This window comes from Ascaphus truei, chromosome 4 (genome assembly GCF_040206685.1).
Source record: "Ascaphus truei isolate aAscTru1 chromosome 4, aAscTru1.hap1, whole genome shotgun sequence".
Classification (NCBI taxonomy): Eukaryota; Metazoa; Chordata; class Amphibia; order Anura; family Ascaphidae; genus Ascaphus; species Ascaphus truei.
Window position 1 is genome coordinate 43217384 of NC_134486.1, and position 27637 is coordinate 43245020.

Here is a 27637-nt window from a genome sequence, read left to right on the forward strand (position 1 = left end):
TCAAACATTCCCTAACCACTTGCAACCACAATTGAAGCAACTAATAAATGACAACCCAGGAGTTGGGATCTTCTACATGCTTCCCAAAATCCACAAACCAGGAAACCCTGGCAGACCTATTATAACAGGTATGGATAGACTCACGGAACAAATATCAGGCTTAGTGGAGAATATCCTCAAACCTTTAGTCAGAAGCACCAACAGCTTCATGCAAGATACCACAGATTTTCTCAATAATCTTAACAACATCAACCAACTACCATCCAACACACTGCTAGTTACCATGGATGTAGAATCCCTTTACAGCAACATCCCACACAAGGATGGTATTGAGGCATGCCTGCATTTCCTTACAACATGTCTCCTGGATCAGAAATACTGCGCTGATGTAATTACCAAACTGATAGAATACATCCTCACACACAACTACTTCAGCTTCAACAAGGAAATGTACCTACAACTAATAGGGACTGAAATGGGTACCAAGATGGCACCGCAATATGCCAATCTTTTCATGGCAAATCTTGAACAAAGATTCCAAACTATATGCCCCCACAAACCCTACAAATACTACAGATACATTGATGACCTGTTTATAATATGGACAGAGGGTGAAGAAAACCTAAAACAATTCCACAAGTCCCTGAACTCATTCCATCCATCAATTAAACTCAAAATGGATTATTCGGAAAACCTAGTAAACTTTCTAGATACAACAGTAACACTGAAAGATGGCAAACTACACACCTCTGTATACAAGAAACCAACAGACAGATGCAGTTACCTCCGCAACTCCAGCTTCCATCCCACTAATACAAAACAAGGTATCGTACACAGCCAGGCTACAAGATACCACCACATATGCTCTGACACTGAAGACAAAAACAGGCATCTCACAACCCTGACCGAATCGTTCAGACAGAAGGGATACAAACCAAAGACCATTGCCAAACCTATTACATCTGCACTAAAAGCCCCACGAGAACACCTGCTACAATACAGACAGAAAGAACCTACCACACGCATACTACTAGTGACCACATACAACCCTACCCTAGAGGGTATACGAAAAATAATCAAAGATCTGCAACCCATGCTGGCAGAGGATGCGACATTAAAAGAAATCTTTCCCAAACCTCCCCTTCTTGCATTCCAGCAACCACCAAACCTCAAACAGAAATTAGTCAGCAGAAAACTTCACAACGATTTTAAAGACATTGATAATGGCACAAAACCGTGCAACAACAAACGTTGCAAACTCTGCAAACATATATGCCAAGATCCCACAGCCAGTCACAACCATGTTAAAGGATCATACAGCAGCACATCCAGGAATATAGTGTATATGATTCAGTGCAACAAATGTGACCAACGTTGATACATTGGGGAAACCAGCCAAAAACTACAAGGAAGAATGAATATGCACAGATACTCTATACTCCATCACGAAGAAGGAAGATACTGCTCACCTGTGGGACATCACTTCTCACAACCAGATCATTCCATACATTATTTAAAAATCTAAATCCTCAATGGAATGTTTAAACGCACCCAAGAACGGAAAACATTTGAACTCAGAATGATAAGACTCTTTGACACCAAAACCAAAGGACTTAATGCGGACATGGGTTTTCTCACACCCTATCAAAATTGTTTGTAATTATCCTGCTTGCCTCCATTCTTATCAACACTTTCTCTCTCCACACCCCCCCCCCCAGTATCCTTCCCCCTCCCCACCTTTCCTTGTCACCGTCCCCTGGCTTCAAACACTTTTAACACCCTACCTTATCTACAGTACATATCTGTTTTTTTTTCTCTACACTGTTTTAGCCATAGAATCTTTTTTATATCAGTATTGCTTGACCTGAAGAAGAGAGGAGAACTTTCGAAAGCTTGTCCTATGACATAAATTTAGTCCAATAAAAAAGGTATCACCTAATACTGAAGAACTCATTTATTCTGCACTATATATTTATATATATGCCTATTTACGTGTGTGACATCTTAATGTGCTCATAATTTTTAATCACTTTCACTTCCTTATCACAATTTTGTATCAGTATAAAGTAGCTTCTCATGGCTTTTAAATCACGCAGTATATTCACATCGTTTTTATGAATTTTTGGTATAACTAATTAGAACTTGTGTATTTAGGCATTATTCATTTCTTATATTCACAAAATTAGCTAGCGTTGATTACATAGTTACATAGTTACATAGTTACATAGTAGATGAGGTTGAAAAAAGACGTACGTCCATCAAGTTCAACCTATGCTAAATTCAGACAACAGATACTTTATTCAATATCTATACTTACTTATTGATCCAGAGGAAGGCAAACAAAAAACCCCATTAAGGGGAAAAATTAATTCCTTCCTGACTCCAAGAATTGGCAATCGGATTAATCCCTGGATCAACATCCTTCCCATGTATACTTATTTGGTATATCCCTGTATACGTTTCCCATCTAAAAAGGTGTCCAACCTTTTTTTGAACAAATCTATTGTATCTGCCATCACAGTCTCCATGGGTAATGAATTCCACATTTTAACTGCCCTTACTGTAAAGAACCCTTTCCTTTGTTGCTGGTGAAATTTCCTTTCCTCCAACCTTAAGGGATGGCCCCGAGTCCTTTGTACTGCCCGTGGGATGAATAGTTCTTTTGAAAGCTCCTTATATTGTCCCTGAATATATTTGTATATAGTTTTCATATCCCCTCTTAGACGCCTCTTTTCTAATGTAAATAAATCCAATATAGCTAGCCTCTCCTCATAAGTTAGAATGTCCATCCCCTTTATTAATTTGGTGGCTCTTCTCTGCTCTCTCTCTAGTTCCATAATGTTTTTTCTTAGGATTGGTGCCCAAAATTGTACTCCATATTCAAGGTGTGGTCTTACTAATGCTTTGTAAAGGGGCATAATTATGTCTACTTCCCTTCCATCCATTGCCCGTTTGATGCAAGATAAGATCTTGTTTGCCTTTGCAGCTACAGCATGACATTGGGCACTATTGCTAAGCCTGCTGTCTACAAGCACTCCTAAATCCTTCTCCATCAAGGATTCCCCCAATATATCTCCATTTAATTTGTAAGTCGCCTTTTTATTCTTGCATCCCAAATGCATAACCTTACATTTATCTGTATTAAACCTCATTTGCCATTTACCTGCCCATGTTTCCAGTCTCTCCAAGTCCTTCTGAAGAGAAATTTCATCCTGCTCTGATTCTATTACCTTACACAATTTAGTATCATCAGCAAAGATGGAGACTTTGCTCTCGATCCCAACCTCAAGGTCATTAATAAACAAGTTAAAAAGCAGGGGTCCCAGTACCGATCCTTGAGGTACTCCACTCACGACTTTAGCCCAACCTGAAAAAGTTCCATTTATGACAACCCTCTGTTGTCTGTCCTTTAACCAGTTTTCAATCCAGGTGCATATATTATTACTGAGTCCAATTTTCTTTATTTTGTACACCAACCTCTTGTGTGAAACCGTATCAAAAGCCTTTGCAAAATCTAAGTAGACCACATCAACTGCATTACCCTGGTCTAAATTCCTACTTACCTCCTCAAAGAAACAAATAAGGTTAGTTTGGCAAGATCTATCCTTCATAAATCCATGCTGACTATTACTAATAATTTTATTTTCCATTAGGTATTCCTGAATATTATCCCGTATTAAACCTTCAAGTAGTTTCCCTACTATTGAAGTCGGGCTTACAGGTCTGTAATTCCCTGGGTGTGATCTAGCTCCCTTTTTAAATATAGGCACCACATCTGCTTTACGCCAATCTTGTGGTACTGAGCCTGTGGAAATGGAGTCATTGAATATTAAATATAATGGTTTGCTATTACTGAGCTTAACTCCTTGAGAACTCTTGGATGTATGCCATCGGGGCCAGGTGCCTTATTTACTTTAATTTTTTCAAGTCGCTTATGAACTTCTTCCTCAGTTAACCAATTGGTCATTAATATGGAGGTTGTGGCTTTCTCCTGTGGCACTACTATTGAACCTGATTCTTCCCTGGTAAACACAGAGGCAAAGAATTTGTTTAATACCTCTGCTTTTTCCTTATCCCCAATAATCTGCCTACCCATCTCACACTAAAAGGGTCCTATATTTTCTTTTCTCATTTTTTTGTTATTAAGGTACCCTATTATTTTAGGGTTGACCTTACTTTCTATTGCAATCCTTTTTTCATTATCCATTTTTGCTAATTTGATTGCCCTTTTGCAATTTTTGTTACATTCCTTATAATTCTGATACGATGTCTCTGTCCCTTCTGACTTAAAGAATCTAAACGCCTTCCTCTTCTTGTCCATTTCCTCCCCTACCTGTTTATTTAGCTACATTGGTTTTGACTTAATTCTTTTATACTTATTACCCAAGGGTATACACTGATAAGTGTGTTTTTCTAACAATGTTTTAAAGACTGCCCATTTATCTTCTACATTTTTCCCTGCAAAAACATCATCCCATTGTATTACTACTAGATTAGACCTCAGTTTATTAAAATCTGCCTTTCTAAAGTTTAAAGTCTTTGTTGAACCCAAGTAATCTGTTTTTTGATAATTTATTTCAAATGAGACCATGTTATGATCACTGTTACCCAAATGTTCCAGGACTTGAATATTTGTTATTACTTCTACATTGTTTGATATGACCAAATCCAGAACTGCCCCTCTCCTGGTTGGTTCCTCAATAATTTCCTTTTTATATATATATATATATATATATATATATATATATAGTACAGTATATACATATATACAGTGTTCGACAAACCTATCAATTTGCTCGCCCCGGGCGAGTGGATTTAACCCCCGGGTGAGTAAATATTGGCCCAAGCAGCACACGTTTGGTACTAGGTGGCGAGTAGATTTTTTTGTGTGGCGAGTAGATTTTTTGGTGATTTGTCAACCACTGCATATATACATAAATATACAAAAGTCTGTGACATCCTCACAAAAATGAAGAACTTAAAATGTATTTATTTATTTTAAAATGTTTTACCAGGAAGTAATACATTGAGAGTTACCTCTCGTTTTCAAGTATGTCCTAGGCATAGAGTTAAGATTGAATTGTAGAGGGTGACAAGTTTGTTGAGGTGGGTTTGGGGTGCCGAGCAAAATAGCAGTGGGCTGGAAATATCGAAGACATGACCATCATTAGACAGAGATGTTACTCGACTGGATTCCAATAGAGATTAAAAGACCAAGACGACGACCAACAGTAAAGAGGGGAGGTTTAAATCAGAAACTGTGTTGGAGCAACGTGGATAAGAGAGACTTGCAACTGCAGTACCTGGAAAATCATTGGAGAAGGCTTCATTCAGCAGTGGATCGACAAGGGCTTATAATGATGATTTAAATACAGCATGATCATCTTCAGACCTACTTTTACATTGCGTAATTTAACAAACGTTGAAAGCATTTTTGCCTGATTTGCATAAAATGTCTTAGATTACTTCATGAGACAAGGTAGAAATGATAATGGCATAAACTTTACATACCTTTTTGGTTCTGAACAATAGAAATTAGAAATTCAGCGCTCGTGCTGCGGATGTGTAGTTTGCTGTGAGCACTAATCCCCTTGCAGCATGAATGTGGAACGTCTCCCCAACTAACTCCTACAGTATAACAAGGTAACCCCTAGCTTACACTGAAGTGCTGAACGGGTCCCGCTGGTGAGAGTAAGGGGTCCGGACCACGCTACCGCAGAGATGTTGCCATCGCACGGTCTTCCTGCAAGCGCCACCTCAGCCTCACAGCATACGCGCAGAGTGACCTGTTGCAACCTCTGCGCGTTTCGCACTACGTGCTTCGTCAGGAGATACTTTTGGGTTCTGACTTGGAAAGACAAGAAGATTCACCATCTTTTTGGCAAAATATGTAACTCCAGTCCTCTGTTTAAAAAATAAATATGGAAGTTAAAATAAATATGGAGTTAAATACAATATTTGTAAGGTTTTATGCTGGATACTGAAAAAAATGAGGAGGCACATATGTTGCAAGACTTACTGTCTTCTGTGTATAATGATCTCCAACATGGATGCCCCCTGACTTTGCTGCCTCTAGCAACATGTCCACCGATGCAGGACGTCAGTGACTGCTCCCTTTAGAAGGCTTTCATTCCCCTCTCTCCTTACCTGTACAAGGTGCTCCCTACCTTGTCTCCTTTTGGAAGCCTGTTGCTGCTTCGCCTGCCTCAGACTCCTGCCAGTTACCTTCTCTGCCTCTCTCCAGCCCTGACCCCGGAACTGTGACCTCGGCCATTCTGCCTCTCTCCAGCCCTGACCCCGGAACTGTGACCTCGGCCATTCTGCCTCTCTCCAGCCCTGACTCCGGAACTGTGACCTCGGCCATTCTGCCTCTCTCCAGCACTGACCCCGGAACTGGACCCAACTATTCTACTGTTTCAGGATCTAGATCCCAGGTAAGGCTCAGTCTATACTGTCCACCTCTGCCTAGTGGGTCTGTCTCCTGGACACTACAAAGCAACATATGCAAACGTAACAGTGTGCTGCTGCCCTGTGCAGTCACGCGACCGGGGCGGTCAAGGCACAGAATGATTAACACTGCAGGGGGTCCCACACTTTTGCTTATTCGTCCACAACATTAAGGTCAGTAAGTCTTTCTACATCGTAAGACACGGATAATAATATTTTGGATTGCAGACTTTTATGTACCGTTAAATGTAATTACGATGGAGATCTTTAGGGAGGTATACTGGAATGTTTTACTATGGAACTCGGTTAGACCACTGCCATTCTACAGTATCTACAGTATTTTATCTCCCTGTACTGTCTGTATTATAACGTTAAAATGTAATTAAACATATACAGTACATACATACATACATACATACATACATACATACATACATACATATATACAATTGTAGACTTCCCTGTTCCAACAATCTTATTAAAAAAAGAGACACAAATTTACTGGATTTACTGTTTTATAAACTCCTGGATTTATAAATATATTTCTATATACTGTATGTATTTATAAATGTAATCCTAAAGGGTTGAAAATCATACTTAAACTATAGAAAGATCAGCGATCGGGTATTAGCATTCCTAAATTGGGGATCACTAGACCTCCTTTCCTGATTACGGAGTTATATTATTTCTGAATTTTACATGGAGCTTTATTTAAAAAAAAAAAAAAAGAAAGAAATAATTGATCTTTTATGAGGGGAAACTTAAGAAGAAAAAACCCAGAACTTTTCGTAGGACATCTGTCTGAAGTACAATGCGCTTGTCTGTCTCCGATGGGGCAATAACACACACCATTCTGATCTGTTTTTATTTGCACTGCTGCAGGTATGAAATTAAATTCCCATCATTTATTGCCTTCCAGCTACAAACAGATTCCTAAGTATTTTAATTTAAGTACTCGTCTAATTTGCAAAATTATCCGTAATGATAAATGGATGTGAATGCTGTTTTGATTTCAGCTATTCACATTTCTGCCAATTTACTGTGAACCCAGGCTGCTAATACTGCATAGAAAAGTCACTTTGTAACCGGCAGCTGAGGGTACAAAATCTGCAATTTAGGCAGGTTCGTTACTAGTCCCTCTGTAGCTTTTAAACTATCTTGTCATCCAATCTTATATGAGCCTTGGAATCTTTCTTGTGGTTAGCACTCTCATTTGAATTGTGTTATTCAGACCTTACCCATAAGAATATTTTAATATACTAACCCACAGTTTATTAAATTTGAAACTTTGCAAAGATCCATCTGTGCAGGACATTATTACTATTATTATTATTATTATTAATATTAATAATAATAATATTATAATCAGCAATCCTTTTAACAGTTATTTTATTCCTCGTTAGAAATGAGATAATATATATTTACTCAATAGACAAGAATAGTGATAGTAAGGGAGCTAAGGGAAGCATAAACAATACATCATAGTGTGATAGCATATTTGGTGCAATAATTATAATATACACTAACCAGTCATTATTGGAGTTCTACACCATAATAGATAAAAAGGACCACATCAAATAATCTCAATAGATAGTAATAAAAATGAAAAACAAATTTCTGTTTTATTTTTTTTCCGAACTGGGTATCGCACGTTGGACCTTCAAAACAATCATTTCTTATCTGGGAAAAATGATGGGTTGTACAAATGCAAAAAAAAAACCCCCAGCATGTTTCAAGTTTGCCTTAACTAAGTTTCACTGATTTGTGCTGACGCGATCGTAGGAAGACATCATGCGTTTCGGGAGGAAAAGGTTAAAGTTTGCCACAGATATTCATCAGGAGATGGATATTTAATCTTTAATCTCTTGTCCTAGGCCCTACTTCGGATCTACTCATTATCCCGAATAAACAATGTGTCATTCCCATTATTTATGTTTCACTGCAGCCAAAGTATCTGGACCTCGTTTTGGTAAGCACCATTCATTTCAACCCATTCAGTATTAATCTCCCTGCTAACAACATCTTTCCTGTTCTATGTACTGTCTCCTATTTGCTTTTATGTTTTCCGAAGAGTGTTTATAAAAGGATAATCTTTTACAAAGCAGACACATTTTTTTTTTTGTGAATAAACTGCTAAGTTTGAATGCTTCATTCATATACAGTACCATCTAAACTGAAGTGTTCAGCAAGATTGGTGCCTGTTCCGTGCTACTGAAAATATGAGAACAGCTTCCTTCTTTATGGTGAAACAAGGGAGACTAATGATCTTTTCTGTCTAATCAGATGTTGACCATGAATTTAATAACGGGAACACCTTCAGACAAATATAATTAGCAAATGATGTTTACTACAGAAAGGAATTCTTGTGTGGGTTGAAGTTTTCTTTAATCGTCTTGTCACTGGCAATACTTGATTTCGTTGAATGTTTTGCGCGTTTTCAGCAGACCTCGAAGATTTGGTAGTCAGGAAGTAACACTGCGCTGTTGTTCAAAAATCCAGAGGACCGCTACTTTTTTTTATATATATATACAGTATATCTAATGTTATAGTTTCACTTTCCTAAGAAAAGGGATTTGTTTTAGAAGATTTCACTGCCTTTTAATTTTCAGAGCGGAGATGTTGGGCAAACCTTTCTAGTATGGAGGGCCTAACTAACACATCTACCCCACTATTTAAATACATTATCAAAGCGCAAAGGGGTTCATTGTGACTAGCACACAAAAAAAAGGAGAATTTAGATTTTAATAGTAAGAAATAGACATACAGGCATTCCCCGCATTAACGTACGCAATGTGACCGGAGCATGTATGAAAAGCGAAAAAGTACTTAAAGTGAAGTACTAACTTTTTCCCACTTATCGATGCATGTACTGTACTGCAATTATCATATACGTGCATAACTGATGTAAATAACGCATGTGTAACAGGCTCTATAATCTCCCCGCTTGTGCACAGCTTCGGTACAGGTAGGGAGACAGTATTGCTGTTCAGGACGTGCAGACAGGCGCATGCGTGAGCTGCTGTTTGCCTATTGAGCTAGATGTACTTACTTGCGAGTGTACTTAAAGTGAGTGTCCTTAAACCGGGGTATGCCTGTGTAACGGGTATTCCACCCCACCCAATCTCATATATAGTGTGGGTGAGTAGAACATGTAGTGTTACCGGTGTGGTGCGTATACCTGCAGGCTCACAGGAGGTCTGAGCCTCCGCTAATGAGAGCCTGGGGTGAATCCTCTGGAACGTTTCTTGGTTCAGCGCCTCCACCTATGTAGGATTCTAGGGAAGTGTAGAATGACCCTACATAGGAACCCAATCAGAAACCACACACACAGTGATTTATATTATAACTAATGACTTTACTACAAAGAATAATAATAACCTGTGTCCCTCTCACGAGGGGACACTGACAGTGACGTCTCGCAGGACGATTCCCCGACACCAGGTGATCCCACCCAGTGTCCCAAGAACCCCACCCAATGTCCCGTACTCCTACAGAGATAGTCACTGGGTGACTGCGCAGTCACTAAAACCTCTAGGCCTGTTGGTGCACATGTGATGACATAATACCTGCCGAGCACTCCGGTGCTCGGGTCAGCAACAAGCTTCTAAAAGGATCAGTCGAGCGATGCCTCCTTCTGATCCTCCACTGCACTCCTTGAAACGTGGATCGCTCGAGCGGTCCCACTCCGGAACAGTCTCTGTGGACCCCAACGTGGGTCCAACCGCTTTCCGGGAACAGCAACGTGACACACCCTGCACTATAGGCCGTCCCTATAGCACAGCATCCTTAAGTGGCTTAAGGGTCAATCTCCTAGGGCATTCGGGGTTGCCTATCCTATATAGGTAGGTCTTGTACCCACCCTACTCATAATACGGGCCCTGGGCCATGGATCCCCGGACTGGTTACCGCTATGAACCCCCCCCAGTTGCCTCGTACTACGCGCAACGCCGCCCTGGGCAATGGCTCCCCGGATTGGTTACCGCTATGAACCCCCCCCAGTGGCCTCGCCACTCGCAACACGGACCCTGGGCTATGGCTCCCCGGACTGGTTACCGCTATGAACCCCCCAGCTGTCTCGTGCCACTAATTCACCTAAACGCCTGCCGCAACGCTCTGCAGACTAACCTCCGCCCCCTTTAATCCCTGGCTATTCCCCAGCTCTGACTACCATGAGTGACAGGGTCCCTCTCTGAGACTATCCCTGGCAACACTCACTAACCTGGGGTAATACAGGGTTAACTAGTGCCTTAGTGCAGGGAGTCTCCAGCTCCTGCACCCTACCTCCTTCCTTCCTTGGGCTCCTGACTCTGACTGAACGTAGCTCCAGCCCGCCAAATGTATCCACTTGCTCCAGGACAATCCTTCAGCCCTATTGGCTCCTATGAGGCACCTGGTGCCTCCCTCGCTAAGCACTATGGGAATTGTAGTCCCTGGGCGCCTGTAATAACATTGGGGCCGCACGCGTGCCTTTCCTACACCTGCACTAACCCCTAATGGCCGCCGCAACCTCTCTCTGTCTATCCCTACTCTCGCGCGACCCTCTAAAGACTGGCTGTATTCCCTACCTACTTCTGCACATGCGCGACTCTCCTGGCCTGTTCCTGCCCTCGCGCGACTCTCCTGGCTGGCTCCTACACTCGCGCGATCACTGCGCATGCGCGAGTGGTGGAGTAATGGCGGCGCCCTGCTCTGCGGCCGCCGGGACCTTAGAGACGCGATCGCGGCCTTAGCAACGGCCCGATCGCGTCCCCGGCAACCGGCCGCAGACAGGAGAAGCCGCGCTGCTCCCTGCTCCAGCCCCCACCCTTGGAAGCAGCCGTCGGGTTTTTCAGTACCCGCGATCGAGCTGCGCCAAGGAAGGGGGGTCTCCAGGGAGAAAAAGGTGACCTGGCTACACTCTCCCCCTGGTGAAACACCCAACGCCCTCGCTTGGGGAACGACATCACATGGCACAATTTTACACAGTGAAAAATGGCATGGCATAACCCGTACACTTAACAGATCGGCTGCAACATCCATGAAACCTGACACATCACACCCATTATTACCCGAGGCCAGCTGAGTATCAGCTGCTTGCTGAGACCATTTGTGGGGTGCCCCTAACTGATCAGATGAGGGTACCTCACTTTTGCGTCCGTGAGCCTCCCCGGGGTGAATCTCTCGGAGAGCACACCCTAAAGCGACAGCTACTGGCTCTTCGCTACTTCCTCCCCCTGGTGGAAGGAGTAGCACAGTGTCTCTGAATTGGGCCTTTACCCGGTCATCCGCGGCAGGGATGCGGTAGACCAGGAGGCCAGGACCTTTCCCGCGGTCCACTACTTGGCGAAGGGCACGCTCCTTTTTGGGCTTAAAGGAGGCCAGTCTCCCTGGATCTCCCTTTACACAGTCCTTGTCCCTATAGATTTGAGAGGCTTCCACTGAAAAGCGAGCACTGGACAATGTCTCGGTTTCACCTGGCAGGAGGGAAAAAGTAGACACCTTACCCCTGCGGTGATTCACGGTGGCCAACAGGTCCTCGGGGACGCTGTCAGTTCCCACCTTGGCGGTATCGGGACCTGCCCCCGGCACTTCTGGGGCAGTCCACTTACGCGCTGAAAACTCGGGAGCGTTGGATCCCAGTCCTGGGACCACTTGCGTCGGAGCACACGGGCTCACACTCCGCTCAGGAACCGTAGCTTTGGCCTTCTTCACGGCCACCTCCATCGGAGTCGGTGGGGAACAAGGGGGTTCCTTACCACTCTGCTGGCTGACGATGGGCTTTCCTTCTTCCGGAAGGATCGACGGTAGACACTGGTCCACTCTCATCTCTGGACAGCTACCTTCTAATGAGGACACCTCCACCAGGACGCGATGCAGAGGGGAGCCCTTCGCCCGGGCGACCAGACTTAAGGAGCCATCGTGCTCCGCGGTCACCTGGAGGCTCACCCCCGACACCCCTGGGGCAGTCGACTCACCCTGGTCGTCTGTAGGTACTGGTCCCATGCCTAGGACCGATGGTACCTCTGTAGTAGGTCGGACTGACCATTGTAGGGCCCACGGGCCCACAGCAGGGTCCGCAACATCGGGATACACCTTTTCCAGGGTACACGGACCCACAGCAGACTCTGTATCCTCTGCATCACTGCTGGGGTGGTTCGCCGGTAGGCGCATCGCCACCGATGGGACTTCCACCTCTTCCCCGGAAGATATCATGACAGTATCCTCCACAAGGTAGTCACCAGATCCTTCTGTAATACAGCCAGTGGTTGTGGGTACGAAGCTGGCGTGCTCCGGTACCTCCACTGCAGTCGCGCTCTTCTCCGCCAAGGGTTCACTTGGCTCCTTAGCTGGCTCTGTAGGCTGGGGTACAATAGGCTTCAGTAACCGCACACCGCAACATTCACAGTAGGACCACCATGTCAATGTCTCTCTAGAACAGCCGCACGTGGGGCTAAAACACTGTATGCCCATTTCTCCTTCCACCTCGACGGTCCTGAAGTCGAGGGGTCCTTGAGCCACGTTGACTCCCTGAGCGTGGGCTTCTTGCAGGCAGGAGCATATGAAGAGAAGAGAATCTACTCCTGGCGCGCGCCAGGCCACATACACACTAGGGTGTATCCCTTGACAGTCTATCTCGGATTCCTGCTCAGAAAGAAAATATTCTATGTCTACGACAATGCCCTCCTCCTCCTGGTGAACAGAAGGGTCTAATGGCTGTTCACTGTGCTCACTCCCCCTGGTGGAATTTAAAAGAGGGGTGTGCTCTATCACTGAGTGGCTCTGGCTCTGCACTGAGTCACGCACATTACGGGGGCGGGGCTCTGGTTTTCCCGCCAGTCCCGGATGGTTTTCTGCAAAATCATTCTGCTCCTTGGGAGCGGTATCACGTGCACGCATCTCACTTGGAGGAAGTTGCCATGGCGCGGGGTCAGCGTATACTAAAGGGTAACCCTCAGGGGGACACCCGGGCATAAATAACGTGGACGGTGACTCGGACGGGCATATATCCCTTGAGGATGACACGACAAAAAGCCGCGATCTCCACGGGGACGTGGAAGCTGGCTCTAAGTCTATAAGAAGAGCGTGCTGCCATCCAGGGATTTTACGCATATGCTCATAGATCTCATCTTCAGATATATTGGCGGGAACGCCTTCTAAGGCCACCACACGGCGGGGACTAAGATTATTTATCCTCAAGGCCCAGGCGAGGACCTCGTGTCCGGACTTGACAACCATGGTGGACAAAAAAATAGGACTTGGACAATTTGAAAAAAAAATGGAACAGGGCACCCCAGGTCTTTCTCAGCAGCGCCTCCAAATGTAACGGGTATTCCACCCCACCCAATCTCATATATAGTGTGGGTGAGTAGAACATGTAGTGTTACCGGTGTGGTGCGTATACCTGCAGGCTCACAGGAGGTCTGAGCCTCCGCTAATGAGATCCTGGGGTGAATCCTCTGGAACGTTTCTTGGTTCAGCGCCTCCACCTATGTAGGATTCTAGGGAAGTGTAGAATGACCCTACATAGGAACCCAATCAGAAACCACACACACAGTGATTTATATTATAACTAATGACTTTACTACAAAGAATAATAATAACCTGTGTCCCTCTCACGAGGGGACACTGACAGTGACGTCTCGCAGGACGATTCCCCGACACCAGGTGATCCCACCCAGTGTCCCAAGAACCCCACCCAATGTCCCGTACTCCTACAGAGATAGTCACTGGGTGACTGCGCAGTCACTAAAACCTCTAGGCCTGTTGGTGCACATGTGATGACATAATACCTGCCGAGCACTCCGGTGCTCGGGTCAGCAACAAGCTTCTAAAAGGATCAGTCGAGCGATGCCTCCTTCTGATCCTCCACTGCACTCCTTGAAACGTGGATCGCTCGAGCGGTCCCACTCCGGAACAGTCTCTGTGGACCCCAACGTGGGTCCAACCGCTTTCCGGGAACAGCAACGTGACACACCCTGCACTATAGGCCGTCCCTATAGCACAGCATCCTTAAGTGGCTTAAGGGTCAATCTCCTAGGGCATTCGGGGTTGCCTATCCTATATAGGTAGGTCTTGTACCCACCCTACTCATAATACGGGCCCTGGGCCATGGATCCCCGGACTGGTTACCGCTATGAACCCCCCCCAGTTGCCTCGTACTACGCGCAACGCCGCCCTGGGCAATGGCTCCCCGGATTGGTTACCGCTATGAACCCCCCCCAGTGGCCTCGCCACTCGCAACACGGACCCTGGGCTATGGCTCCCCGGACTGGTTACCGCTATGAACCCCCCAGCTGTCTCGTGCCACTAATTCACCTAAACGCCTGCCGCAACGCTCTGCAGACTAACCTCCGCCCCCTTTAATCCCTGGCTATTCCCCAGCTCTGACTACCATGAGTGACAGGGTCCCTCTCTGAGACTATCCCTGGCAACACTCACTAACCTGGGGTAATACAGGGTTAACTAGTGCCTTAGTGCAGGGAGTCTCCAGCTCCTGCACCCTACCTCCTTCCTTCCTTGGGCTCCTGACTCTGACTGAACGTAGCTCCAGCCCGCCAAATGTATCCACTTGCTCCAGGACAATCCTTCAGCCCTATTGGCTCCTATGAGGCACCTGGTGCCTCCCTCGCTAAGCACTATGGGAATTGTAGTCCCTGGGCGCCTGTAATAACATTGGGGCCGCACGCGTGCCTTTCCTACACCTGCACTAACCCCTAATGGCCGCCGCAACCTCTCTCTGTCTATCCCTACTCTCGCGCGACCCTCTAAAGACTGGCTGTATTCCCTACCTACTTCTGCGCATGCGCGACTCTCCTGGCCTGTTCCTGCCCTCGCGCGACTCTCCTGGCTGGCTCCTACACTCGCGCGATCACTGCGCATGCGCGAGTGGTGGAGTAATGGCGGCGCCCTGCTCTGCGGCCGCCGGGACCTTAGAGACGCGATCGCGGCCTTAGCAACGGCCCGATCGCGTCCCCGGCAACCGGCCGCAGGCAGGAGAAGCCGCGCTGCTCCCTGCTCCAGCCCCCACCTTTGGAAGCAGCCGTCGGGTTTTTCAGTACCCGCGATCGAGCTGCGCCAAGGAAGGGGGGTCTCCAGGGAGAAAAAGGTGACCTGGCTACACCTGTATATGTTTTAGTCTCTGTAGCAGAGATGTGCTCAACACTAGACCTCAAGGTTCCACCCTCCCCTCCCCCCCCCCCCCCAACAGGTTAGGTTTTCAGGATATCAGGTGCTCAATCAGTCTCTGCTTTAGTACAGGTAGCTCAATCAGAGGATGAATCTATGACTGAGCCTCTGATTGAGCCACCTGTGCTGAAGCAGGGATATCCTGAAAACCTGACCTGTTGGGGGGGGCTTGAGGACTGGAGTTGAGCCCCCCAGTTCTAGTTTTCTCCCTGTCCCCCTGCCTGCTCTCCTCCCCTGCTCATGCCCCCCCCCCCCCTGTCCGGCGTTAAATGACGCTGTGGGGTCATGTGATGTCACGTTGCCATGGCACCGCGACGTCACGTAACCCCACGGCATAATTTGCCGCTGAGTTACCATGGCCACCCGTCGTCGAAGACAAGGTAGGAGAAGTTACAGAGGCCTCGTGCGGTCTCCTGGCATTTAATTTAAATGCCTTGGGGGAGAGCGCGAGAACTCTATAACCGCTGCGCCCCCCCCTGGAAAATCTCCCCCAGTTTGCACACCCCTGCTTTAGAGAACTTTCCTTGAGACTTCAAGTTATCATATACATTCTCGAGCGAAAGCCTTGTTTATTAAATAAGGCAATGTTTTTTTTTCGAGAGAAAAAATAATTGCTGTATAAATTGCAACTTCACAGTATATTGAATCCTGCTAAAAGTGAAAGGTTTAACCTTTTACTGCCAAAGGGAACTGCAACTAATTGTGGTGATGCAATGCGATTCAGATCCCTCTGGCAGCAAAGGGCGCTCATTAACATCTGTATTTCTTTATCAGGATATCATGCTGATGTGTTCATTTATACTTTAGACTTGAATGGACATTCACAGTGTGCATTACTATTTTGTGTATACATACTGTATATGTGGTTGTGCATTATTGTATTACCCACTTAAGAAGTTTACGACGGTTTAGGTTTTTTTCTTCAATGAAATCAATACTTTTCTAGAAACGTAATGCCAGCTAGTACAATATTCAAGATATTGTATACACTAATATAGCTAAAAAACATCAGATAAGAAGACATTTTTTAATCAACTAAATACAGTATATATATATATATATATATATATATATATATATATACTGTATTTAGTTGATATATATATGGAATCAGCTATTCCTGAAGTGGAAAACATCATCCCTCCCCTCTTCTGACCTGATGACATCTTATACTGATAAGTATCTGCCTTGTACACCCACAGCATAGCATCATTGCTCTGACTACACCCTGGCTGCACCTTCCCCCTTCCACAGTTCCTGGAAGCTTACAGATTGTCTCCCATGAATGTTTTTATATACTTGAAGTGAGTGCATGTCCTGGCGGCCTCTCTTGAATTTGAATACATTTGTGTTTTTTACAACAGTATTATGCTATGGAGCTGGCGCTTCTTTTTCTCTTGTTCATATATATATATATATATAATATATATATATATATATATATATATATATATATATATATTTATATATATAAAACCCTCTCTTATTCCCTCTATATGATATATATGTATATTGAGGGTGAGGGCCTGAATTCGCCTCCCCCAAACTATCTTGCTGTAACATTGCTTTAAAATCAGACAACTTGCCAGACAAAGACGCTGGGGGTTAACTTTTCTTTTATATATATATATATATATATATATATATATATATATATATATATATGTATATATATACAGAGAAAATAACCAGCGCTCAATAAAAAAGGCTAATATAAAAGGTGTAAAAGCTCAAACCAATGATGTGAAACGACTAGGTAAATTAGAAATCAATAAAAAATGGAACGGCGCTCAACAAGGAATAACTAGTTCCTAAGATACATAAAGATAATACATTATATTATTGTGTCAATAATAGGATCTAGTATGTTCATTTTTGCTATTGTAGTGGTTTAGGGCATCCTGCGGGAATGGCTGGGTCCCCTTGCTTCAGGGATTGGGCTCAGTCCCCCTCCCTCGTTGCTTGCAGTGGGAGGCAGACTTTGGTCCTAGCTGGGGACTGGGTGATTTCGGCTTTTTGTTGCAGCTTTGCCTTTGCCTTTCTTTTGACCCTTTTTTGTATCCGTCCACGTTTCTCCCCCAGGCAGTGCTGACGTCAGGATTATGCACTGATCCAGGCGAATGCGCTCTGGTACGTGCGTCATGACGTCATAACGTGGTTTGGCGTGAAACGTGAATGGATTATTTGGTTTAAAAAGGATTACAGGACTACTGTATTTTTACTCCTTGACAAATAACTTGTTGTTCGAAACGCGTTGGAGATACCCTCCGGGCTTTTCATACTCCATTAAACAATTTTTGCATTACTGGATCCTCTCCTTGCTCCTGTTTGGCTGTGCTCTACTTTGCTCTTCTACCTCATCTTGTTTATTGGTCTGGTGGATCCCATTGTGGGGTACTAAGGGAGGACGGACTCAGGCTCCGCCATAGCACATATAGACTGTGGATAACGAGGGGTTACACTACTTTTAAGGAAAGACCATGAAACCCCACCCCTTGGCGGTTACCAGCAAAGACTTAGCAGAAGCCATGGGCTTGCAAAGACCAAATAGTGGTCAGCCCATAGATGTGAAAAGGGGCCCAGAGATGGAGTTTATTGGAACTTGGGAAACAAAGGATGCAGGAAGAACCCTCTACCGTCCTGGCTGCATGGAATTTCACAGATTGGTTGTGAGCACTATTTCCGAAGTGGGAGGAACTCTGATAAATAATAAAGACAGATTCAGGCACCACAGGAAATGATTTCATGGCTCAGGACAAGTAAAACAAAATGCTAAAAGTGCAAATAAGCATAACACAATAACACAATAATAACCGTGACCTACAGTATAACAGAAAGTCCACTAAAGAGGATTGCTGCTCAATACGAATAGGTTCCCAACCTGTTACTAGTAGGCATAGAATGTGATGATGAAACAGTAACGTGCTCCGTCCTCCTCCTGCAGGGTAACAAGACCTGCGCTAGCTGAGAGCTACAGTAGCAAATAGAAAAGAAAGAGGTAAACATAGCGTAAGACTTTATTACAGCAAATACACGCGGGCAGTCACAGATTGCACTTACAAAATGTAAGTGTAAAGCGAGCCTTGGGTAGTAATAAAGGGACACCAGTGCTCTTCTTGAATGCTGATACTAGTACCTCAATCAGCTGTTGATCCTCCACAAGTCTCCGACGTCTGGAGGGTGCTGGTGCACTGGGTCCATCACACTCACTACGTCTGGCTAGGTCACCAGTGGCCACGGCTGCGTGTGTGACGGCGTTCTTGCCGCCCACAAGGCACAGCCCTCATGGGGCAGACCCCAGTCGGAGTGTGTACGCGCACAAGGCATGATGCGCGACCGCCTTGGCCAAAAGAATTTTGTCTTTTGGCGAGGCGGCCAAGCATTGGTCACGGCGGCGGTTCAGCCAATGAGTTCGAACCAGCCGTGTGAGGTCATGGCTGCCCCCCTGCCATGCCCCGACACACCTCCCCGCTACAAACTTAGGCCCAGATCCACAAAAGTGAATGGGAGTCAAGGTGTGCTAAAGCTTTGCCCCCTTTTGTGAATCTGAGCCTTAGAGTCAGTGTTTACAGAGTCAGGGCATTTACTCACTGAGTCACTCCTACAGCAGTGTAAAATTAACTGTGAAAATATAAATAGTTTTGTTGTCTGCATGTCCATCCTTACCACTTATATAATGTGTCCAGCTGCATCTTGAATGTTTCCTCAACCTGGAGATTAAACCCCAAAGATGGGAGAGGCATGATGAGATATACTGTACAAGAGGGGTACAAAGTGATATGAATGATGTTCAAAATGGGAGATAGCAGAAAACAGAAAAGAAAAAAAATGAGGACAGGGAGTGAATAAAGATAGAGCGGGTGTCAACAAAAGTTATACAGAATGATAAAAATAATTATTGCGTCAATAAGTCAATAAATATATTCAGTTAAGTGGAGTGCATATGGCCCAAACATTGGTCATCTTGCTTTGTGCTATAAATACAGTGAAAAAAATTGCTTGCTGGGGTTTATAACGTAGTGCATTCTTACCTAAGATATGTCAGCTGGGAGAGAAATGAAAAAGGAGGCCTATCCTGGCTGATCCTGTCTCTGAAGAACAATCCAAAGCCATCCGCTTATAACAATCAAAATACATAAACTACAGCATATGAACGACATTCAGTTATTCACGTTTTTCAGTTCTAGAATAACTGGAAGATTGGTTAAAGGTTAATAACTTTGCTGTTCCTATCACAATGGGCATTATTCCATGGCCCTATGGAGTAAATAATGACACAAATGATTCAAAGTACAATGTATATTCATTTATTGCAGTTTGTTAAATCAAGATGTCAGTTGATTGCTGCATATCATTTTTACCTTACTATTAACAATCATGAACAATCCACTTTGAAGTACCAGTACAATACATGTGTACATATGCTCCATGCCTACAGGCTGAGAAATAAATCGATTAGGTGCAGTGGGCGACAAACGATGAGATTCTTGACCTTTCTGTGCACTGTGTTAACATTCTAAAATAAAAAGATCGTAGCACATTTTCTATGAAATCACAGATGTACAAAATCAACTACCTAAGGGCAAGGAAAGCATTTGAAGTACCCATTTTGCGTCTTCTGCTTCATTTACCCAGCTAAGAACATAAACTTCATTGACCATGGGAGTAATTGCCTGAGAACTAGTCAGAACATTTTAAGAATACTCAGGACATACGCCTTGCATGTTATCATTAATCATGGTTGTACTATGCAAATGTGAATATTTCCCCACACTGATGGATTCTGATACATTTGTTATATTGTGGCTTTACAAATATGAAGTCTTAAATTGGAGCAATTGAAGTCGAATTTTTATGTTTACCAAACTGGATGTCATCTTGCACACTCTAAAAAAAGAACAAAAAAGATGCAACATATCTAAGGAATATATCATAAAAGAGAAATAAAAGAAACAAGTTGAAAGCAAAGCTTGTCCGGGCGCACAGTCACAAATTGCACTTTTAAAGGAAATTAATGTAAGGCAGTATAGTTCATATAAGTGACGTGGTTTAAATTTATACATTTACTATTTGTGTCCTGTTATTTTATGTACAATAATTTCTTATGATACGTGATGAAATTCTTCAAGCTGCATTGGCTCCATAGAAAATGAGCTGTTTTGCAGGTTTAATACATTTTGTTCGGCCAGCATAAAACATAACAGTTAGATGATAGGTTGTTTGACAGATAGACAGACAGATACTGTAGATATGTAGTGCATATTCCCCCACTCCTGGGAGATATTATGGCTTCTGTGTATGTGCTGCTTTACCAGCGGCTCACAGGAGGCCTGAGCCTGGGGTGTATCTGAGTCGGTAATCGGTGGCGCCTCCACCTATACGGGATCCTACTATGTGGGATAACCCCGTTAAAGGAACCATGCAATAAAACACACGCTGGTACGTATACTGTAACAGTTTTACTGCATGCAAAGAATACTGAACATATATATATAAATATATATATATACAGTTTCACACACTCGGTCACGCATGACGTGCCCTCCAGTAACCACCAACCCTGTGCCCACACACTGGTGATATAGTCCCACAAAGTCCTGAGGGGCCCTCTGGCACCCAACCACCTTGGTGTCCACAAGTAGCAACTCCCGCCCAAATGTGTGAGACAGCACTGCCCCCACTAACGTGTTTATAGTTGGTGCACTTGAAGTACCTGCCGGTGCTCTGACACCCGGTAACGCCACACAGAAGGATAAGATCCTCAGATCCAGCGATGGCGGTGGTCAGTGATGACGTCAGCCTCCATGTGGAGTGCCCTCCCGTGAGGACTGTATCACCTTTACAGATAGTCTCTCAATATGGTGGTCTGGTCCCAAACCACTGGATCACCAGTCTGCAGCCGCGTCTTGGCTGTGTCTCTGAACTGGGGTGCTAGTGGGCAATGTCCCTATCTAAGGTCAAGTCCCTAGCGCAGCCACAATCTATGTGGGAGTCGGGGCCTAGCTGGGGCCTAAGGGGTCTCTGGCCTAGTGCAGGGGTCACGGACACCCTCCACATGCACACCCTACCCCTTCATCGTCTCAGCTCCGGCTGGCGTGGTCTCCAGATCGCGTAAAGTAGCAATTTTCTTGTGCAGGGAATCTGTAGTCCCTACTGGCTGCAGTGCAGCATATGGTACCTTGCCCCATAGCCTTCTGGGGGCTGTAGTCCTTGAGGAGCCCTATCTGGGTGATGGTCGACCTGCCGCTCCTCCCTGCCAGAAGGTAAGGGGCTTACAGGCTTAAAGGGGCTTACAGGGGCTTAAAGAAATATTAAGTATTGCTATACAGGTACTATAAATAGCACTTCATGTGCAGGGGTGGAACTACCATTGGTTCAGCTGGTGCCAGGCACTGGGGCCCTGTGACCTTGTGGGGCCCTCTACAATGACAATCCTTCTGGTGGTCCATGTGGTGTGGCGTACTAAAATTTCAGAGGCGCGTTTTTTCCATGCTCGATGCCTGTCAACTACTACAGAATCCTTAGTCCCGACACGTGGATGGATGTCGTGTGTGGGAAGGGAGACGGAAAAATATTCTTGCATCGGGCACCTCTTTGACAAGTTCCGCAAATGTTCATATGCATAGAGAAAAGTGCTTCTGCTAGTTATTATACCTACAAATCGTCTCTACTGCCTGCTAGTAGTGCCCTCCAGACAACAATAGTTTGTCCAGCTGAATGGGAACGGCTATTTAATTCAAATAACAATATAGCACGTTAATGATATATTTAGGCCCAGTTGGAGTCAGATTTTTAATCTGGCATTGGTTAAATGAGAGTTTTAACTTGAGTCAGAAACTTTCAACTCCGAATGTTCGATTAATCAGACAATGGCATATTATGTTTTAATTGCGTACTCCAATTTACAGTAGATCTGTTCAACAATAAAACAAACACACTGGTAGGTATGAGATCCGTGATACCCAGGGTCAGTTTAACCATTAAGCCAACAAGGCGGCCTCCTAGAGTGGCAGAATGTGGGTGGGTGGCAGATTCACCTAGGGTGCCGAATACCCTTGCATCAGCCCTGGTGATAACATTGATTGTTCCCTAACTGAAAGTGTTTTTAATAACTTTGCAATTTAAGAATGGGTGATGTTACCAGAAATGTATATTAATGTATAGTTGGATCAGAAAGTATCTGAAGGATTCCACAATGAAGTAAGTAACTCAGATATAAACAAAAAGGCCTACCGTACATATGAATGTATCTTTAGTGCAAAACTGAAGCCATTCTCTGTGCCCAGGACATACTTGAAAACTAGAGGTAACTCTCAATGTATTACTTCCTGGTAATTTTTTTATAAATAAATTCCTGGAGCAAAATAGTGTGTAACTAACTTAGTAATGTCCAAACTCAAGAGGGTAGGAGGATAACAACACTTGGATGCTCGGATCCATGATCAAGCCAGCATCTTCAGAGGTGGCCAACTGACTATCAGGTAGGATACATAAGGATGCATTTTTCCTATGCTCTGACTGAGGTTAGTGACAGACTTGCATGGCTTCAAGATGAATAGGAAGAAAGCTGCCTTGAGCCCTATGTGATGGGGCACATGACCGGGGGGTCAGGCTCCCCTCTTACCTCATCTATGTTCCCTGGCCTCTCTCCCTCCCGCCTGCCTTCGGGTGATGGGGATGACGTGGTCAGGGGGCGGTGGGGAAGGAGCAGGGAGGTTATTTAGGGCAGCTGTTAAGGGGGAAGAGTCTGCGCATGCCGGGTAAGAGAGTCCCCACGTGCTGGGGAGGAAGGGGGGGGAGAATCTCCGCGTGCCAGGAGAGCGCCGGGGAGGAAGCATGGCTGAGGCTTGGGGGGGTGGGAAGAGGAAGTCCCGGGTGGCCGGCAAATTAGAGGGCCCCCAGTATGGAGGGGGCACACACTTGGGTCCCTACTGGAATTGGGGACCACACTTGGCCCTGGCTAGGGTGGGTGGACACACTTGGACAAACTTGGGCCCCAACTGAGGTGGGGGGGGGGGATTCACATAGTCCCTGCAGCAGTGAAGGCCCCTGCTGGGGTCAGAGCCTCACAGGGATGAGGGGCCATACTTGGGCCCCCACAGGGGTGGGGGGGGTCACACTTGGGGCCCCTGCTGGGATGAGGGGGACACACGTGAGCCCCCACTGGGGTGGAGGGGGACACACTTGGGACCTGATGGGGTTGCGGGGTCTTTGCTGGGGTGGGGGGGGCACACTTTGGCCCCACTGGGATTGGGGGCAACACTTGAGTCATATTGGGGAGGGGTTCTCTATTTGAACCCCTCCCCCCTTTTGGGTCATCGGTTCAAGGATATTTGATTTTTAACCCTTTTTGGGCTACTGCCCTGGCAGGGGTAGCACTTATGAATTTTTTTAATGGTTAAATAAAATCTGCGGCCTCAGTACCTCCAGACCTCTTCTTGTCGTTATTTGTGTGTTATTTATGTGGGGTTCTGGGTATTTGGAGTAGAGAGGAGGGGAGCTCCCCCACAGTCTCCCAGGTCAAGAGATAAAGGAAGGAGATCAAATCTCTCTTTCTTGGAAAAGGCTTTGCACATGCTGACATTATATGTACACGTTTGCATGCATATATTCATACATCTCCTGTTCACCATTCTGTAAAGAGAATGCTCAGTGGTGGTGGAAATAAAGTGCACCATAATCTAGGAATGAGGCAAAAGATTATGTGCAGTGGCCACCATTCTGTTCTTTGCTGTAAAATTTGGCAACAAAAATGCACCAGACTCGCAAGCAACAGGATTTTTTCTTATTAAATCTAGTACAATCTTTTACCCCAGCGCCACACATTATACATTGGCATATATTTGACCCTAAGTAAAAGAAATGTATACAAAAGAAAGAAAATATGTTTTTCTGGACAGCAAGTTGGAAATTTCCCCTTAAAGAAACAAATTATTCAAAGTGTAAAGGGGTAGTCACAATTTCAGCTAAAAATACTAGATCTTCCTTAATTGACTTCCTCAAAAAAACAAGTCAACCTTTAAGGGAATAATGAAAATGTCACTTCTATGTCCTCTGTAAAAAAATGGACACCATATAATTCCCTCTTCAGTTACACTAAACAAACCCTTTAGATCTTGGCTGTTTTTGGTTAATGGTGTCATAATTACTATACTAGTAGAAAAAGTCAATGTCATTATGGAATTTTGTGGAAGTTTACAATAATTGAGGGGTTTCTGTTCCACAAACTGGTTAATCTAAAAGTCACCTGCGCAGTTACCCATTGACTCTCTGCAAGAGTGCGGGACATTGGGTGGGGTTCTTTGGACACTGGGTGGGATCACCTAGTGTTGGGGAATCGTCCTGCGAGACGTCACGGTTAGTGTCTCCTCCTGAGAGGGACACAGGTTATGTTATGAATGTGATGTGTCGTATTACATGTTAGTAAAGTCCTTAGTTATTATACCCCATTGTGTATGTGATCATTGTGTTTGTCCTGCGAGGATCCACTCCCCCTCTGGTGGGAGCCATCGCAGGTGGAGGCGCTGCACCTATTGTAAGTGGTTGTCCATAGTATTGTAATTGCCCCAGGTTCCCCGTGGCGGAAGCTCAGCCCTCCTGTGAACCAACAGGTAACGCACCACACACACCTGGTAACACGTATGTTCTCCGCACCCCCACTGTATATGCGATTGGGAGGGGTGGAAAACCCGTTACATATCTTTAGTGCAAAACTGAAGCCATTCTCTGTGCCCAGGACATACTTGAAAACTAGAGGTAACTCTCAATGTATTACTTCCTGGTAAAATATTTTATAAATAAATAAATAAATTCCTGGAGCAAAATAGTGTGTAACTAACTTAGTAGGAATGTCCAAACTCAAGAGGGTAGGAGGATAACAACACTTGGATGCTCGGATCCATGATCAAGCCAGCATCTTCAGAGGTGGCTAACTGACTATCAGGTAGGCTACATAAGGATGCATTTTTCCTATGCTTTGACAGAGGTTAGTGACAGACTTGCATGGATTCAAGATGAATAGGAAGAAAGCTGCCTTGAGTCCTATGTGAAGGGGCACATGACCGGGGGGTAAGGCTCCCCTCTTACCTCATCTTTGTTCCCTGGCCTCTCTCCCTCCCGCCTGCCTTCGGGTGACGGGGATGACGTGGTCAGGGGGTGGTGGGGAATGAGCAGGGAGGTTATTTAGGGCAGCTGTTAAGGGGGAAGGGTCTGCGCATGCCGGGTGAGAGAGTCCCCACGTGCTGGGGAGGAAGGGGGGGAGAGTCTCCGCGTGCCAGGAGAGCGCCGGGGAGGAAGCATGGCTGAGGCTTGGGGGGTGGGAAGAGGAAGTCCCGGGTGGCCAGGCAAATTGGAGGGCCCCCAGTATGGAGGGGGCACACACTTGGGTCCCTACTGGAATTGGGGACCACACTTGGCCCTGGCTAGGGTGGGTGGACACACTTGGAAAAACTTGGGCCCTAACTGAGGTGGGGGGGGGATTCACATGCAGCAGTGAAGGCCCCTTCTGGGGTGGGAGCCACATTTGGGATCCCACAGGGATGAGGGGCCATACTTGGGCCCCCACTGGGGTGGGGGGGGTCACACTTGGGGCCCCTGCTGGGATGAGGGGGACACACGTGAGCCCCCACTGGGGTGGAGGGGGACACACTTTGGACCCGATGGGGTTGCGGGGTCTTTGCTGGGGTGGGGGGGCACACTTGGGCCCCACTGGGATGGGGGCAACACTTGAGTCATATTGGGGAGGGGTTCTCTATTTGAACCCCCTCCCCCCTTTTGGGTCATCGGTTCAAGGATATTTGATCTTTAACCCTTTTTGGGCTACTGCCCTGGCAGGGGTAGCGCTTATGAATTTTTTTAATGGTTAAATAAAATCTGCGGCCTCAGTACCTCCAGACCTCTTCTTGTCGTTATTTGTGTGTTATTTATGTGGGGTTCTGGGTATTTGGAGTAGAGAGGAGGGGAGCTCCCTCACAGTCTCCCAGGTCAAGAGATAAAAGAAGGAGATCACATCTCTCTTTCTTGTAAAAGGCTTTGCACATGCTGACGTTATATGTACACGTTTGCATGCATATATTCATACATCTCCTGTTCACCATTCTGTAAAGAGAATGCTCAGTGGTGGTGGAAATAAAGTGCACCATAATCTAGGAATGAGGCAAAAGATTATTTGCAGTGGCCACCATTCATAAGTGTCTGTTCTTTGCTGTAAAATTTGGCAACAAAAATGCACCAGACTCGAAAGCAACAGGATTTTTTCTTATTAAATCTAGTACAATCTTTTACCCCAGCGCCACACATTATACATTGGCATATATTTGACCCTAAGTAAAAGAAATTTATACAAAAGAAAGAAAATATGTTTTTCTGGACAGCAAGTTGGAAATTTCCCCTTAAAGAAACAAATTATTCAAAGTGTAAAGGGGTAGTCACAATTTCAGCTAAAAATACTAGATCTTCCTTAATTGACATCCTCAAAAAAACAAGTCAACCTTTAAGGAAATAATGAAAATGTCACTTCTATGTCCTCTGTAAAAAAATGGACACCATATAATTCCCTCTTCAGTTACACTAAACAAACCCTTTAGATCTTGGCTGTTTTTGGTTAATGGTGTCATAATTACTATACTAGTAGAAAAAGTCAATGTCATTATGGAATTTTGTGGAAGTTTACAATAATTGAGGGGTTTCTGTTCCACAAACTGGTTAATCTAAAAGTATGTGGTTACCATGGAGGCATTCATTCTAATACATACAGTATGTCTCTATTTTTGTTTTTACAGCAACCAATACTTGGCTTTAACCAATAAAATAGCACTGCCATTACTTTCAAAGCATAGTACTGACATTTTGGTGATAAACAATTAGCATGGGTGGAAAAAGATGGAATTTATAGGCATTTATACATTATAATGTGTTTACTCTATCTGATTTATGGAGTATAGAAGAACAACATATTGTTACGTAATTCTGCCAGGCAAGTCTAGTGCAGACATTGAAAACAAGTATAATATGTTTGTTTGTTATC